Raw genomic sequence first — 18951 nt, 5'->3', positions numbered from 1 at the left:
TTTCGAGTATATGATAACTGGAAGGTAATGCTGGAGTAACCAAGTATTCCGGCAGGTTCATATGTCGTATTCCGTTGAAAGGGTGTGCAATAAACTCGGAATGAAGTGTCCTTGGTGTATAGACTTACTGTACTTCGGCAGGGCAGGTCGTATTATTGTAAGAGAAAAATAGCCATAATTGAAAATTATTACCAACTTCTGATGACGGTATACTGCACCACTGCAACGAATCATAATGGATTGAGGATTTAGCGGGACGCACTAATCTTTGGAGTCGGTTTAAAATGTCCGGCATGATAATCATTGAACAGAATGTAAGAGTCACATGAACTGGTTGTATCATTGGATTGAATATTCTGACATCGCAACTTCAGAGTTGGTTTGGTACAAGGCATACATTGTACAGCTTGCATATTAAAAACTCTTCCTCCACTTCTCTGTAGTACTAGCACTCCATTTAATAATGAATTGTTTGAAGCTGGCCCAAAATGATTATATTATTCCCCACAATAGTGGAACGATAAAACCCCTATCACACAGTGGATGCGGGGATTTGATCATTGTGTTTCGCAACGCGAATGGAGCAGCCCACGATCATAATAAACACAGGAGTTTAGCCTTATGATCTACCTGGGTCGTAACTGCCACACCCAAACCCCCAATTGGGGGAGCTCGAAGGGGCGCAAGATTATTTCGTTGGTCGTTTGTTGGAGGATATTTATTCAACTCGAAAAATTTCGTCGCGCTTCGCGCGATTTCATGTCGCGGGAGGTCTAGCTACATTTAAATATCATCAGTGAATTAAGAGAGATATGAGCATATTTTAGATAAGCATATAGTCATATCGGCGCCGTCGATTACCACGCATTGAACGGGCTTATAACTCAAGAGGTGGGCCACAGCACATTTTTAAACCGGAAAATGGGCCACGGCCAAGAAAGGGCTGAGAACCCCTGGTCTAGAGTCCTCTAGACAGTGTCGTAGCGTGTTTGTAATTATAAAGCCAGACAGTCTCTCGTCGCCTCAAGGGAGAGGCGCGAGAGAAAGTGGAGGCTTGACTCCAGAGAGAGTCAAGTCTCCAAAGAAAAGACTCAACAAGTCCTGACTCGAGAGAGAGAGTCAGGACTCGAAAAGAATAGACTCACCAAGACTCGACCCACGAAGAGGAGTCGAGTCCTGGAGAGGGAGAACTGAAGAGTCTGAAGGAAACTCGAAAAGGAAGTCCGAACGTTGACGAAAAGATTGCAGAAGGAAGTAAGTAGCCTATTTAAACGCTAGACTATACTAATAGTTACGGTTACTAGGTAATGCCACAGCGGCTCCGATTCGCTCCTTGAACCTGTTAATAGCCGTTAATACTCACCCGTGCTATTTTTTTTTTACGGCTCCCCGTATCCGCTGCCCTTCTGCGACCCTCTCCAAGGTTAGGGTCGCCTCCGGGTCAGGGTCTTGATTACACATTTTGTTTAATTTTTAACTTAGGTGTAACTTTAATTGGTTTCTTCTTGTTATTTTCCTCTTGTTTGCGTATTCTTGTTTCTAAGATGGTGTGTACCTTTGTACAACCAACTACTCAATAGTAACGATTTTTGTTATTTTCCTGTTTCCGTTTACTGGTCAAAAGCCAACCGCTGGAAGCGAGTGATTGGGGGGTTCTTTGTTGGCCCCTCCCCTCTTTCCTGAAGGGTTTTCCATCACTTCGATCACCTCGGTCATGATGCTCTTATAATCTGCACGCAGACAGTGCTAGACCAAGATGCATATCACTCCAACACAATATGAGTGAAATATATATAGGGTATGGGTTTTACTGTGTTTATTTGGCCTCCACGTCCGTTTTTTTCCGAAATATCCCGGTGGAATAGTGTCGAAGAGTATCATCAGAACCCTAACTAGCAGAGTGTAGCTACGGCGGCGAAACGGAACAGATACCTTAGTGGTGGGCTGAATGATTGTATGCGACTTTTCCAATACATGCTCGAACCCAGTAGAACACCAAATATTCGTAGATTCTCGATTGCCATTCGCAAGGTTGTAACCAAGACCTGAGGGACAAGTCAATCCAACTTTTGATGGGGGTGACCACAATTTATGTCCAAGACTTGCTCGAATCCGGCCGTAGCGGATACCGACTGCCTGTGAAAATGTTGACTTTAGTCATTTCGACTACACAACGGTAGGCTAAGGGGCACGAAAAATTTCACGAGCATTAAAGGGACCGAGTACAAAAAATTTGGGAGCCGCTGCTCTACTACTATACCTACCTATCTTTTCATTGTAACCCAAATTTTGTTGAGTATTGGAAATTGCTAATAAATTTAACTTAATACTAGTCAATCCTAAACATTACCGGACCATTTCTATCATATAGACCTTGAATGGTGGATAATCCGAGGATTAGCAACGGAAAACTCTGCTTCTACTAGTTGAAATTTAGTTAAATTTGTTTTGCATCGACTCTGAAGACAGCTCAACAATTCCATGAAGTTGGAATGTTGTAACCGTTACTAGGTAGTTTGATATCATATAACGTTAGCAAAGCCTATCATTTTCCTCCCTCCTGTCGGGTAATGTCTCTGCACGTCACTATAGGGAACACTGCATGGGCAATGTAACCTTGCTGGTATTTGAAAGCACGAGATGCATGATTTCATTTTATGCGCTAGTGAAATTTATTGCGATTTGGCTTCGAATTACAAATAGGGTCATGTTTCGGCATATCTGTAAGCGGTTCTTTGTAAATTGATCTTTGAACAAGCTCCCAGTAGAAGAACATGCATTATGCAACACTACAGGGGCTTCTGAAATTTATTGCTACTGCGCTATGTGTGATACGTTTGCACGCATTACGTCCAATCGCAACATTTTCGTTAATTTGCACGTAGATGTAGTAATTTGCCCTTATGACGTCTCATCTAAGCATATCTTTAACCACTCATTCTTATGACAGGATTTTCTTTGTTCAATACAGCAATATCATATATATTCTGCGCCATGTGTGATGGTTTGCATGCATTACATCTAGGCGCAGCATTTTCTTCAATTTCCACGTAGACCTGTAGTTGGCTTGCATTACATCCAGCAGAGGCGTATCCTCGACTACTCTGTCCCTGTGACTTATTAATTTATTTTCCAGGGTCCATATATATGCTGCAGCTATATGTATTGCACGCGTGACGTCTAATCGTTGCATCTTTGACATATTGAGTCGTTTTCTTATCGTTCTTTGCGATAATGAATGCCGTTTGTTAGCTCGTTCCTTTTGAAAAGCTCCCTATTTTCTTTGCCATTCTCTCACTGCCCTTTTATCATCTCTGAAGCCCTGCCTGGTTTCATGTTAATAATAGGGATTGTATTATTATGTCTCTGGTGGCTTTGGGCTAGTCTTCTACCATTTCAACATAAACACCCTGTCTGGTCTTCAGGTATTTAACATTCTATTAGGATGCAAAATACCGTTGATGGAGAGAGTTAACTGTCTGTTAATTATTCTTCACCCCAACATCCAATCGCACTTTGTCTTTGACAACTCTGCATCCCCTCGATGACAGACATCTTCGAGTAATATTTTGCAGTATTGTTAACAAGTAATTTCCAACGAATCTTCTAGAACCCTTATTAATATTATTATTCCAGCACCGCACCATGTTTTAGACAACTCTGCCTCTGCTCAATGTTATGTTGGGCAGTAATTTGCACGCCTCGCATCAATATCAGCAACACATAAGTGTTGTGTACTGTAATTTGCACGTATTTATCGATATGTATTCAGGATGTGGTCTTGGTACAAATGAATCATGAAGGACTACATGATGAGACGCAATGCTAATCGTTGCAGGGGTCTTCTACTTCGCAGTTCATCAAATTTTCCTTGCAAGCAATAGGGGCGACCTCAATCTTAGCCAGGAAGCCGATCCTACCATGTTTTACCAGTCTCCGTGCAGTTCTATTCGCTTCGGATGACGAATCGGATCATGTCCTTTCTCCACTTTGCGTCTCTCTTCAACATACTTGGAAATTCATCCAATGTAGTCATTGTAAACTTGTGCTATGAAGCAGTACTTTAGGTGCATGTCTTTGTAAATGCTCCGTTGTACAGAATCATCTAGTAGTAGTCGTTGTATACTTTCGTTAGGAAGAAGAACTTCAACTGTACGTCTTCAGTGATGTACTCTGCAGCTATTCAAAATATTTTGCTTTTTCGGAGTTCCTGCTGCACGACAGCAACAGCCTTTAGAGTGGTGGAAAGTTTTGGTTATAAAATTTCATGATCATTTTCTGCACTAGTGAAATTTATTGCGACATGGGTTAGGATGACATTAGAATTGTAACCTTGCTCGTGTATCATTTTTGATGGCTAGAGGGCTAATCAAGTCTTTGATTGTAAGTAAATAATATTTATTTAATTGAATATTTATTCAATCATGTCGCAAATACATTGGACATGTTTATATCTGATTACCCCGTGCGTTGATTATTATTTCCAACCATCCAGTCTTGTCTTTGACATGTCTGCCTCCCCTCGATGCCAGACATCTTTGAATAATATTTCAGTTTTGTTGACTGGTTATTTGCACCGAAGCATATGTTCAAGTTGTATCGATTCACCCTCATTATTAATATTGTTATTATATTCTTCATTCAAAGCATGTGTTGAGACTTTTGTGCTGAACTTGAATCGTGTGTATATCGAGTTGCATGATAACATATGTCCTTTGTTAGCTCTCTTCTGTAGAAGAGTCTGTGTCTACTAAATGAACTTGAGTGATTCAGTCATTGTTGCCGAGTTCAAATGTTCTGCTCTTTAAAATCTATTGCGGCTTTGCTTTCTTTCAACCATTCTATGCCCCTGTTTATGATGTTTGGTGCCACAGCCTTGTACATACAAGCTACGTCTTGAGATATCATGGACATTTAACTGAAAATAGTGTTTTCCTGAGCTCATCGAAACACGAGAGTTTTTTGCGATTTCGTTGCAATCCTCAAACGCGATTCGCCAAAATGCATCAAATTTTTTCTAGAAATAGCTCTTATTTTTGACACATGTAAGTTGCTATACAAGCTACGTCTAGGGATATCGTGGACATCTATTACAAATGCTGTTTTACGGAACTGCGCTCATCGAATCAGCAGAGCTTTTCGCGTAGGATCAAATATTACAAACAAACGCTAATTCATAGTTATCTATTTTGGACACGTTTTGGCGACGGATCTACGTAAAATTTGGGCAGAGTTATATCTACGTTCTATCATATGTCAGTGTCCAAATCCGGATACGCCATTGTTACATCATTGTGAAGATACCACGGTTCATGTTAGATTCAGTAGGTACCCTTTGATTTGTGTTATAAAATTTTGTGTGACAGCGTCACTGCTAATTGTGTAATGTGTATACTATGTATGGTAACGTTCGCCGGTATAGGCCGCGTGTAGTTATAGTTCAATCTTACGGCAGTATCCTTTTACGGGAGGCTGAAGAAGTATGTTTCGAATACTACGTGCGCCGGTATAGGCCGCGTGTAGTTCAATCTTATGGGACGCTGCAGAAGTAAGTTTTGTTTACTTCGTGCGCCGGTTGAGGCCGCGTGTAATTGTAGCTCAGTCTTACGGCAGTCTGAGTATGGGAAGCTGCCCCGTATGGGAAGCTGCAAAGGTAAGTTATGAATACTACGTACGCCGCCGGTATAGGCCGCGTGTAGTTGTAGTTCATTTGATCATACGGTCGTGTCCTTTTACAGGAGGCTTCAGAAGAGTTTTGAACACTACTTGCGCCGGTATAGGCCGTGAATTGCCTTATAATAAATTTAAAAAAGCCCTACTTGATCACCTCTTGTCTTTACACTAACACTGTTGCCCTACCTCGCCCAGACATTGATCATTTGCTACCATGGTTTGATTTTTTTCTATTTTCCTTTCTTAACTGAACATTTTTTTACAGCCAGACTGTTCAGTGTCAAGTGTACCTGTTTGATGCTGGTGTGATCAGACTAGATGACCTTCACGGTCATATCGATCATTCCTATCTAATACCGAATACTGTGCATGCATATTTTCTGTACCACCATCACTGCCGTTTGTTATGTATTTTGGTTCGATTAAAATAAATACTCTCTCTCTCTTTCTCTGTAGTTCAATCTTAAGGGAGGATGCAGAAGTTTTGTTTACTTCGTACGCCGGTTGAGGCCGGGTGTAGTTGTAGCTCAATCTTACGGCAGTCTCCGTATGGAAGTTGCAAAGGTACGTTATGAATACTACGTGTGCCGGTACAGGCCGCGTGTAGTTGTGTAGGTACGATCTTACGGCAGTCTCCGTATGGGAAGCTGCAAAGGTAAGTTATTAATACTACGTGCGCCGGTATAGGTCGCGTGTATTTGTATTTCAATCTTACTGCAGTCTTCGTATGGGAGGCTGCAGAGGTTAAATTACGGCAGTCTCCTTTTCGGAGGCTGCAGAAGTAAGTTTTGTATACTACGTGCGCCGGTACAGGCCGCGTGTAGTTGTATTTCAAACTTACTGCAGTCTTCGTATGGGAGGCTGCCGAGGTTAAATTTTATTTCACGTACGCCAGCAACAGATCTTTGCCGTTTCAATTCTCAATCTCCTGCACTGTTCCCTGATTACTGGCTTACTGTATGTTCTATATATTCTAAATTCACTGTTCTATGATTGACAAGTTTATCGTAAGCAGCACTTGAGCGAACTGAGCAATGTACTGTACAATCAAACGGCTTTATATATCAAGCGACATGAAAATGAGACAAAGCTACTTACGGTTCGATGACCACAGTGGTGGCGCCGCATGGTGTCGCTACAAAATCACACGATTTCGCGTACGACTGAATGACAAACAATGTGAGAGCTCAGCGACGGCTGTCGGTGTCCAGTCGATTCTCGCTAATTAGAGGCACTGATAATACGAATTGCTAAATTGCAAATGAGCTAATAGAGAGGGTATTTCGATATTACATACAGCCGCTTAATGATTTCTGCAAAAACGAAATCTCAAAACACACATTACGGGCCACTTCGATGTAAAGAACCACGGTTGCGAGGTTTGCGGCCGACATTTTGATAAAAATAGCACATTGAACTCTGATACGCCCACGCAAGCTGCGGTAAAATATATGTACGGCTGTGAGATTTGTGAGAAATATTTCGCGCGCACAAGTGATCTACGCCGCCATTTCTTAATACAACATATGGAGTGCTACGGTTGTTATATTTGTGGGAAAGATTTTATTTGTGGGAAAGATTTTACTTCCCAACTGTCTTTGAAAAGACATCTCGCTATTCATTTACGCAGCTAGATGCTGTGTTTTTTGATTATTTACCAGTGTAAATAAATATTCATCCAGGTTGTGAATTCATCGTGTCGCTGTATATCTGGAACATTCTCGAGTTATTAGGTATGGACTCACTGAAAGGAAAGATTGAGCTCAGTGGGAGGGGTGCTTCAGCGCAGGTACATCTAACCGACTTACGCACATATTCACATTCAAAGCTAATTAGATAGTAACACGTGATAATGACATAGACAGATTAAGTATTGGACGATGGCTGAATACACAACTAGCTGCTCAATGTAATCCGAATGTTGTCTGTGTCTTGTAAATACCTTATCGAGTTTCGTACCTCGATAGAATAATAAATTCCCCTTCGGTCTCCGAAGTCGGTGATGCAAGAGAGATGAGTCTAATGTAGTTGATTGGTATGGGTTTTTATTGTGTTCGACTACCGGAGTCTTGTACACCAGACCGAGAGTTTGATTAGAACAAGACTTTTCTAACTTGCTCGAGTCGACAAGAGTGTGAATTCTAGAATACTTGTAGTGAAAGGATTACTAATAATTTTTTTGATAATGCAATGTTCACGTCGTGGTTCCGCGTAGCTGCGATAATAGATTGTGCGTATCCCGAGTATTTTAGTAGGAAATGTCCCACTGATTCAGGCTGTCGACCGGTTCCCGTAATTCGTTGTCACAACCCCCTGACTCTGTGTAAAAGTTCATCCAGGTCGCGGTGGACAGTTTGGAGTTTGAAGCCACAACAAAGAGCTCATGAAATCGAGTAAAAACTTTTCGATCTTTCACACGTTCAGGTAAATCTAGTCAATTTTCGTGTCTCTCGGGTTATAGCCCCGCAACACAACTAAATAAGTAGAACCCGACTCTGGAAAATTGTTGGTTGGTGTGCGAAGGTTAGCAACGTTTTTAAATATAGTTCCACCTTCTAGTTATTTTGATATGACCAAAAATCATTCGGTAACTCGGCGCTTCTCATCAGTAAATTGTTTGTTGTGGTTTTGAAATATGGGTGAGTTTACATTCAAATATAGTAAGCGGAACAACTCAAGTAATAAATTTTACTCGTTTGATAATCGACTCGTTTGAAAATACCGACCCATGGAGTAATAGTATCAATATGAGTGGTATATTATTTTTCGTGATATGCACCAATCTTCTAAGCATAACTTGTCAAAAATATTCATGTCATAGAAAAGGCGGTTTGTTACGAATTCGAAACAAATGTACTTCGATTATCACGATGGTGGAAATTACGATCAACTAAATGTCGCTAAATGTCGGTTAGTTAAATGATACAAACGACAGCTTGACGATGTAAAGCGCGACCACTCCATTGTGTTTATTGTAAAGTATTTCACGCAAACACAATATCGAATGAAGGCCTAGACCTCGGTTTCATCACCCAAGTGAGTGAAAATTGTTTTAGGTTGGACGGATATAATTTGCATTTAGAAAAACGATCCACACCGATTAAGCGATGTTGTTTTATCCAACTTCCGAACATTTAATATAATTGCACAGATACCCTCACTGCGAGAATTGAAACTGCATATCTCTTTTCCCGCCCCGTGGACCGCGCCGAGTCCAAACGTCGATCTCGAACTTTGCGAGACTATATCGAAGTGCTCCACGCCCCCAGTTATCCTATCTAATAGCCTAGATTTCATTTTTGAAAAATACGCAGGTTTCCTAACGATGTACACTTGACGGGTCCGAGACTGAGAACGGTGTTGGCTACGTCCTGTTTATTCTCGCCCACTCCGTTCAATTAATTATCCAAAGCGTTACCGACTGCATATTCCAGTTATTCCGCCGAATTCAGCGCCATTCTTCATGCCTTGAAGTGGATTACAGAACATGGCTCATCGTACTCTCGGTATATAATTCTGTCAGATTGTCTCGGTGCCCTCAAATCCATTTCAAATGTATCGCGAACAGCTACCATGCAGCACCAACGCTATTTCACTAAATATTTTCGAATCCTTTCTTCAGGTCACCAATCAGCGCCTCCATGTACCCCGGGAAATAGCCAAGCCGATGAACTTGCTAGGACGGCATCGTTATGCCATCCTCCAACCGATGCAGCGACAGTGTCACTAGCAGAAGCCAAGGCCGCAATCAGATCACTGTGATATGACGTCTGGCAAGACCAATACCGTTCTTCGGACACCGGGTCGCACTACCGTGAATTGCGAGAATCAATCCTCGCGCCTGCGCCGGTGCTCTCCAATCGTCTATTCGACTCCATCATGTTCCGGCTCCGCCCTGGACACTGCAAGCTGGAGAGTCATCTGTTCAAAATCGCCTGTGTTCTCTCCCCCCCCCCCCCTTTGTGAACGTTGTCACGTACCTGAAACGGTGTACCATTTTGTTATTGTATGTCCGGAATATCAATTTTATCGCAGATTTCTGCGCGACGAGTGTACTAGGCTCCATCCTCATTTTACTCTGTTTCAAGTGTTGTCTAACCCAGCCTTATCGCCCGCTGTTGCCGAGTGTCTTTTTCTTGAATTTACCTGATCTTATTTGCGTCCGTGGCACACAAGACCTTAACAGGTGATAAGTGCCACTGGAAAACCTTAAACAATCATAATAAGTGCCACTGAAAACTTTAAATAATGATAATAACAACAGAAGTGGACATCGAATCCATCCCAGAGCAGGACAAAATGCTGCAATTGCCTTGGATACGGAATCACAGAGCAGGCCGATTTCGCAATCCAGGATATGACATTGCGCTAAGTCGCAATATAGACCCGCAGAATCATTAACACGGCATCGAAGTCGCCAGAAGTTATTTGGCGCTGACTGAATGTTGCTGAGGAGTGTAATTTATCGTTAACTACATATAATATTACGGGCATCACTTCAAGAATGTTTACAACGTTTTTTAAGCGACATATCAAACAAATAGGTACATTGTCATCCCAATATGGTAAGGGACAGCCAGTCTGCAACATCTGAAAGCTGTCGCTTCGCTAAGGCAGAGTACAATGTATACCACATGATGGGCGGAGGGAATGTCGCATAAACGCATACGGCTACGTAGATTTGAGAGCAAGCTCACGATGCTGAGTACCTGTGCAATAGCACGAATTCGGATTGTAGTCCCTCGAATTCGTTGCGTTGACAAAAATTAGCGATTTCTGGAAAGCACAATCAGCAGTGGACAGAGAAGTTACCGTCATAAATTTGTACTCAAGTACAAGTAGATAAAAGTAGCGAATTCCAAGTAAGTAAAATATTAAATATTCTAGACTGGAGTTTGACAAAGAAACTGAAAATTCTAATCAGAAGTGTGAGTAGTCCAATATCATAATCCCTTGAGTAAATCATAATCCCTTGAGTAAATAACGCAATTAGGCACATCTATTGAGGCAAGTCTATTCGAGCACGCTGCAAAACTATGTGATTCATTACTGACAGCCTGGTGTAGAAAAGTGCATTGCGCGCAGCATCACACATGGATATCATTTTACGGGTTGAGACGTCGTCGCGTACGTACTTGTTTTTCAGCTGCTCAATTAGCAAAATACGAGATCTTAAATTACCAGACTGATTATTGATCGAGGGTCTGGGTTTAATGGAAACACGTTGCTACGGATTCACTAGGCAGTGATAGCGAATCCGATGGACGTATAGCTCAAGGCTAAAGGGTCGGCTAAAAAAGACTTTGCTAGTCAGCCGTCGATGCTGCCTTCTACTCAGCAATCCAACGAAGTCATCTAATAATGGAAAGGCCAATCATAGTAGCAGAAGAATGAAAGTCGTTTTATGGTGTGAGATTCGTGTTCATTTTATACACACGTAAGAACGTCATATACTGGCCGATTTGGTCGATCTTGCGAAATTTTTTGATACCCCGCGCCTATTGGAACCTATTTAATGTCTTCGAAACAGCGGTCATGTTTCGTGGTATAATGCGCGGCTATATAAGCAATAGATCAAGATTGGTGAGCAGCATCATTCGATATTCCCGCGGATTTACTCGTCACGACAATACTAGACACGACAGTTTTCCAGCACGACAATACTAGACACGACAGTTTTCAAGCATATTTATTCTACCGGAAACTAAATCAAAGAACGGTCTCTGTACTACTACGGTCATAATCTGCCAGTGCGTTTTTAGAGCTGCGTGAATTATTCTTTGGCAGACACTTTGGGCAACCGGCGGCCGTACGTTCGCATGTAGCCGCAGAAGGGAATGTGTGCGGCCATCGACACATAATTCAACCGGTATGTGTGAGCGTAGACACGCAAATTAAAATTACGAATTCACTCCCGAATTTGGAAGATTTCAATTATTCCTAAAAATTTTTTCGCGCACCACGTGATTTAATGCGTCTTCATTTCGATTTTAATATATAAGGGCACTTTAAAATCTGAGCCGGAATCGAAATCTTGTGCTCCTCACGAAAGAAATTTGTTTGTGGTTCATTTTAGCGATTTCAATATTTTTCCACTCTATATATACCTACAATCCTGATGAGGGGTCACTCAACAAAGTGACTAATAGCAATTGGCCCATCCGAAGATGCATTATCATTTGTAACTTGCCCTAAATTTTCGAAAGCATTCCCTTTTTTGTCCGAAGAGCCATGTTAGTCCTATGTTACCCATTTTACCTCCCTAAGAGCCATAATATCAATATCAATCAACTGTTACGTAATAATCAAAGTCTCGGAGACTTCATGGTAGCTCCAATTCGAACTTCTTGGCATGGGCAACCTTCTCTCTAAAAACTTGTACTAATCATACTGGTTGCTTCATTTAAACGGGCACTGCGCTCTAAAAATGATGTGGTCTCAAATTGAAGGTAAAAACGAACAAAAATTTTTGGCCGCAGCCATTTCCTTCAGAACGCCACCGTAATGGAGCTGCAATTTATTGAAATTTCCACAAGACCAGCTGACGCTGCTGCTTAACCCGTATGGTACGATGTATTCATCGTCGCACTTGCTCGACGTGATAAGGCAGTCACGCAGAGAACGAAACTTAGACACATTTCCTTCATAACATCGGCTGACAACTATCTAAAATTCGTTCTCTGCGTGACTGCCTAATCGCGTCAAGCAAGTGCGACGGTGAAAATATCGTGCCATGTAACGGGTTAAGCAGCCGCGGCAGCTGGTCTTGTAGAAATTTCAATAAATTGCAGCTCCATTACGGTGGCGTTCTGAAGGAAATAGCCGCGGCCAAAAATTTTTGTTCGTTTTTACCTTCAATTTGAGACCACATCATTTTTAGAGCGCAGTGCCCCTTGAAGCATGCGAAATTTTTGATACGAGAACGCAGGTTTGTCGATATCCTCCCTCCTTTGCGAAATTTTTGGTACGAGAACCCAGGTTTGTCGATATCCTCCTTTTAAATGCGAAAATCCATGTACACATGCGTAGGTTGGGCCAAACATGGTCACTACAGCAGTGTATATGCCGACCCACTGTAGATACATACATCAGCGACGGCGGCTCAGCAATTTCAGAGGTGCTTACACATTACCTGTAAATCGATGACATTTCAACTTCTAAATAGTTCATTATAGCGGTAAAACATCACATAAAAATTATTAAATACAGCGTCTATGTATATAGGTATGTTTCTATTGATGTCTGATTAGTACAACTATTTTGCTCCGTGTTCGCTGATTAATTAGTAAAACTATTTTATTTTAGTTTGTCATGTTAATGTCTGGTTAAGAATAGGTTTCAAGTTGTGAGTACACGAGTCACCCAATCAGTCCTATAAATTAGGATTAGTAATGATACAGCCGAGCTGTTATAATTACTTCGTGATTATTCATCAGTACCGAGTGGCTTAACATTTTTTGTAATACACAGGAAATATTTTAGTGTGCAAGCTAACTAACTATGGAGTCGTTTCCATGTTGGATCTGTCCGAAGGAATTTACCTCGAAGACGGAACCTAAAAATCCATCTGGATGCTCACTCCGGGTAACCATCACTGTGGTATTTGTGGGGAGAGTTTTACTCGAGAAAGTAGTTTCATGAGGCAGATGGGTATCCGCGACGGCGCGAGAAACCACTAGTGTCGAATTTGTGCGAAAAAATGTATTCGGAAGGATCATCTGACGATGCACACGACTCTTCACTCTGACAGTAAACACCACGTGTTTTGTATCTGCGGCAAGAAGTTCACCCGAAAAATCGATCTCGTCAACCATGTAGCTACACATCTGGGTATCAAAAACCACGAATGCTGGATCTGTGCAGAGACGTTTTCTCAGCCCCGGAATTTAAACGATCATATCGGTGTTAGACCACATCGGTGTGATATTTGTGCGAAAGAGTTCGGTCGAAAATGCTTTCAGTCGGCATATGGGTCTACTGTAAGATTGTACTATTCCTTATCTGTATGTACTTTCCATCATTGATTGATTCACGTTGATTACGCTCACTCTCCTTACCTAGTGCTGTGAGTAGGTAATCCGTTGTCAGTTGTTTTAGGTGTTGGTCTTGTGTTATCGTATCTGAACTGTTCCTATACTGTATATCTCATTTGTCGTCTGTTGCAGAATAAGTTTATTAAAGCCTATCGCTAGGTCAGAACAAAGATGAAAAATACCACAATTGTACGATCTGTGCAGAGGCGTTTCATCAGAAAACTCGGTTAAACACCCATACGCTGGCATGAAACCCTATCAGTGCGATATTTGTGGGAATATATTTATGGAAAAGAGGTCTCACACTGTAAACCAAAATGGTGTGTTTTCGTAATCCACACCCTAGCCTAGGGTGTGTTTTGGGTCATCACACCTAATGGGTACTAAATTTGTCATTTACACCTAAGCTATTGGTGGAAATGAGCCGAACACACACCCCTACACACATATACCATAAGATATACACCCCAAGCACTGGCATTTGGGGTGAATTGTTAAAGATGACACCTTTTGTCAGACAAATATGAAGTTTGGGATTCAATCCGCGCTAGCCGCTTCCACAAAACTTGACTGTTGAAGTTTTAAGTCTGTGTCGGTCAGAAGCCTGGTTAAGCAGGCAGGGGTGCGGCAAGTCTGCATTCTTGTTAAAAATTCAGTCGAATCACTGTACTGATCGTTGTGTGGGCACTTGAGAACTTCTCTGCTGTGTCTAACTGTAGGTCGTGTAGGACATATTCTCTTTGGGGTTGAATTATCCACCGAAAATGCGTGTTTTCGCCCACTTTGTTGTTGTCCATGTCTTTAAGGCTTCTTGGGTAGGCTTCGGCAATGTTCCATTGTTCAGTCTTTATGGATTTAACCCGGTACGATCAAGTAAATTCGCCTACGCATATATTTTCAGCTTCAGTGACAAATAAGCATTCGTTGTATTAGTTCGTGTGCTACATTGACATGAATGAATAATAGCTAAGTCCGCAATATCATATTGTAATTCACATTTATCGTGCACTGCGGTACTCGTACTTTGGCTGAAATTTCACTCTGTCTACTATAGTGTGACCGATGTATCTCAAGTGTGTCGCAAAAATACGACACATTATGAAGTTGTCACGATACTGGTTTATAATTTCTTTCATGTCACGTCAAATGCACAATTGTACATTGTACGTAGCCTATTTGTACAAAATATATCGGGCCTATTCCGCACAGCATTAGTGTATAACCACAATATAATGGAGGTGAAGGGTATTTAGAGCTGGGAATACTAGAAGGAGTTAAATTGCAGCCACAACGTATATGAGCAGTACGCAATATGGGCGTAGCAAGAATTCAAATTAGAATGGAACACCAGGTTACGTCACGGAACAATCATTGAATTGGGCGAAAGAGGGACTAAATTGGGCAAAGTTTCCTGGTTATTTTCATATCTATATTGATGTGTTATTCACTATTTGGTAGCTTTATGAATTGCACACTAAGCCTAACCGACAAAGCATACAGCTTTCGGATCGTATCAATGGTTCGATCTATGAAGATAAATCTAGTACTGCAAGACTTTTTGAAGCTTATTATGATGCAATCTGCAGCTTCACAGCTATCAAATCCATATTTCCGATAAATCAATTATAGTATACTTACAAATATTCCGGAGATCCTTACAAATATTCCGGAGATCCTCAACTTCAATATAGTTATTACATCAGTGAGTCAATTGTCACATCATAATGGAATATACAAACCGTCGTCACCAGAACAGCTGCTGCTATGTTACGCTACAGCTATGTAAAATGTTTCGTTATATGCCGTATTTCCGCGCTTAAGAGACCAGACTGGCTATCGACTGACCGTACACTGTAAAAAATAAGCGTGGGTGTTGGGGTGGAATAGCGGTGGATCTGGGTGTTCTACCTCTCACATAGGGTTGACCACCCTATTCCACCCCATGATAAGGTGAAACAGGGGTAGGAATGTTACTCTCACCCCTGAAGTGCGGTGGATTACATCCTTCCACCCTGGATTGAGCGTATAACGGCGATCCCATCCTCTGATCAATTGAGGAAACATATACGTTCCCGCTATATGATCTTTCCATCACCGCCTGATGCGCGTTAATACGTATGGGCTATATATATATATGTACACGCGAGATGCTTGCGCGGGGTTGATGTCGCGAGATTGAATGCATATGTGCTCAAGGTCACTGCTGGTCAAATCAACATATCGGCCGGACGGACTGACAGATACCATTTATTGATACATAGAGAGAGTGAAAGAATATTAATCGGTCAGCCGTGCAAATCAGCATCATTAAATAGGAATTGAATGAATAAAATCAGAATTTAATAGTTTCGTAATTTGAAAATATAGCAGTGAGTTTAACAGGAAGTCGCAACATTGTTCAAGAAACTCACAATAAAAGACAAACTTATGTCATGGAATTTAGGCGGTAAGTTATACGTGATTGTATTCTACACAATTGTACTTGGGGGCATTTATCGACAGAAAGATATAGAGTTGGTTTGTGCGTGTATTATTCTGAACAACCGCTCGGGACCATAAACGCTGACTGAGTTATGCACTTGTCTTTAGTCAGCGAAGATAGCACATTATGGGGAGAGTATAATATACAATGTATAAGTTATGCGCATAGCGACCTACTTATTATTCTGTAGACCAGACCTATGACGGGAGTTTGCTTGATCTTCGAATGACGCTCGTTGCAAGATAGCTGATTTGACGTGATTCGGGAGGATGTCTGCGTAAAAACAGATCGAGGTAATGAAGTGGTTTATTCGTAATCAAAACAGCATGGCAGATTGCAGCACAGATAAAATCGAGACTGATGGCTATATACTCTGTTCAAGTAAGAAATATCGTAACACACGCCTCTCTGGTTAACGAGGTTAATGCTATGTGCGTTTACAGTATATCTCGCGTTACGTCTACGCCTGTCGTGGCCGTCATTGGTTGCAGGCAATTTTGCGCGATCAGTAAGAATTGGTATCATATTGACATTTTATTCGGTGGTCCTGATATGGGAAATCAAGTGCTTGGCGGGCTAGATTCCTCAATCGATACATTCATATATGTTTTCAACTGCATTATCTTTTTAAAAATGATAACGTTGTTGTGGTTCTCTACCTGTTCTTCAGCGCAATGTCAGAGTTCTATTTATTATGTTATGGCTACTCTCATTTGGGCTATTATCAGCGACCTGAAATTAAGCAAATCAAACACGCAACCACAGAAATTTATTTATTGATTTCCTCATGGTAATTATAGCGAGGCATTTGTCAATACGCAGTTGAGTCTTCTCGGATGCCCGGCGTTTCGTTGCTCATTCTCCTTCAACAAGTTGAACTGGATCATCCATTGCGACGTGTCAATAGATTCCATTTCTTCGATCTGCTTATCAGACACACGGACGAGATGGGGGGTATGATGTTCCCAAACGTCTCCTATCCTCTTTATTTTTCTGGTACCCATGACATCCTTCAACTCGTCACCATCAAGCAGAAATTCGTCCCCTGTCCGGGGAAGGTTCTTTGCATCGAGATACCGAGCCACTGACAATATAATTTCATTGTCAGACATAATCCTTTTACCAAGACCAGTCGATCGAAACATCTTATATAGTTTGTCAGCAAGAAGATATTTATCTTGATGCTTGCTGCTCTCCTCTGCCTCTACGAGTTCTTTGTAAACATGCCATTCATACATCAAAATTGATGGCACACACTTCGAAACAACATGATGAGTTTTCAGCAACTCATAAATGCTTTTAATCCGCTTGTTCACTTGATCGCCATGATGACGAATATCTTTAAGAATCACATGCAACTCATGATCACTATTATAATCAGACATCTCAGGCGTAAATTCCTTGTCCGATTGAGTAGCTGTCTTGCTCATGGCTCCGTCAATAACATACACCGTCAATAGCATCCATTCGATGAATGATATCTATTTGGGCGTCCCAGTCAGCTGTATTTTCGCGGCGAAGTGCAATAGCATGGAACGGGTGTATCAATATAAATAATTATCAGATTGTGTTTTCATCAAATCAAGACACACACAATGTACAATGCGATACACAATTCAATGAAATTTACTGAGAGGTACATCCAAATTTTGCCAGATGAAATTGGCAAGGCTAAGACATTTTATGATGGACCAGATAAGTATGAATGCGGTTCAATATTTATTGTTTGCGAAAATGAGAATGGGCCTATATTTTGTAAAGTCGAATACATTTTGATTATTGACAAGCAATGTAAAATCCTGGGTGAATTAATTGAATCGTTAACATTTAATCGTCATCTGCACTGTTACTGTATACGTGAGACTGGTAACTTTTATGCTTTTTCACCGAAGGATTTGATCTACAAGAGACCTTTTGATGCATATACAATGAATGGGTCAAAATATATAAGACTTCATCATCGCGTATGCCTGTCGGACCACAGCCATGTATGACCGTTTGCTAATATATTATGTTTATTCAGATAGCAATGAAATTGTCTGCTACACTACTTCATTATTGTAGGCCTATTTTTGTCGACAATGCCTCTGACATAGTAGAGAGAGTTCTTGAAATATTTGGAGATGTGCTGTGTGATCAAGATGAGCTTCACATCAAGTATTTGGACGAAGAATTAAACGCCTATATTGATCTGCAGTATGCAGACGTTGAACACAAAGGCAAACTGTGTTCTATCCTTACTAACTTGCTAAGGATACAGACAAGTGAATACACGCGTCTTTTACATCCAAGATATTGCTATTTACAGAATACGTGCAGTCGTGCATACATCAGTATCGCATCAGCTCGACTCCCAGACAGTCACATGTGCACTGCCCAGGTGACACACTAACTAGATCTGTCATGCAATGAACGTACGTAGAGTCACTACACAACAACTCCTCCTCCCCTTAATGGATGAGAGACACACAACAACAACAGAGAGAATAATGAAACAAACACACAAGCAAGCATTTACAAGGCAAAAAAAACGGTCACTGGTGACAAACTAATCCGACAAGAAAAAGTCCAACACGAGATTTAGTCACCCGACAAAAATCAGAGATTCAGTCTTTCAGGAGGTTTACAGATCCTGCCCGATCTGGTAACTGTGGAACTCCCACCAGAAGATGAAGGAGGTCCTCGTACATCGTCATTCATCATTTCAATCTCACGATCAGAGGTAGGAACAGGAACTTGTCTCTCCTCGCTCGAACCGCTGGA

Source organism: Botryllus schlosseri, chromosome 3 (genome assembly GCF_051294905.1).
Source record: "Botryllus schlosseri isolate E-star chromosome 3, Bs_hap1, whole genome shotgun sequence".
In the NCBI taxonomy this organism is placed as follows: domain Eukaryota; kingdom Metazoa; phylum Chordata; class Ascidiacea; order Stolidobranchia; family Styelidae; genus Botryllus; species Botryllus schlosseri.
The sequence above is the reverse complement of the archived record's forward strand: the minus strand, read 5'-3'. Positions refer to the sequence as shown.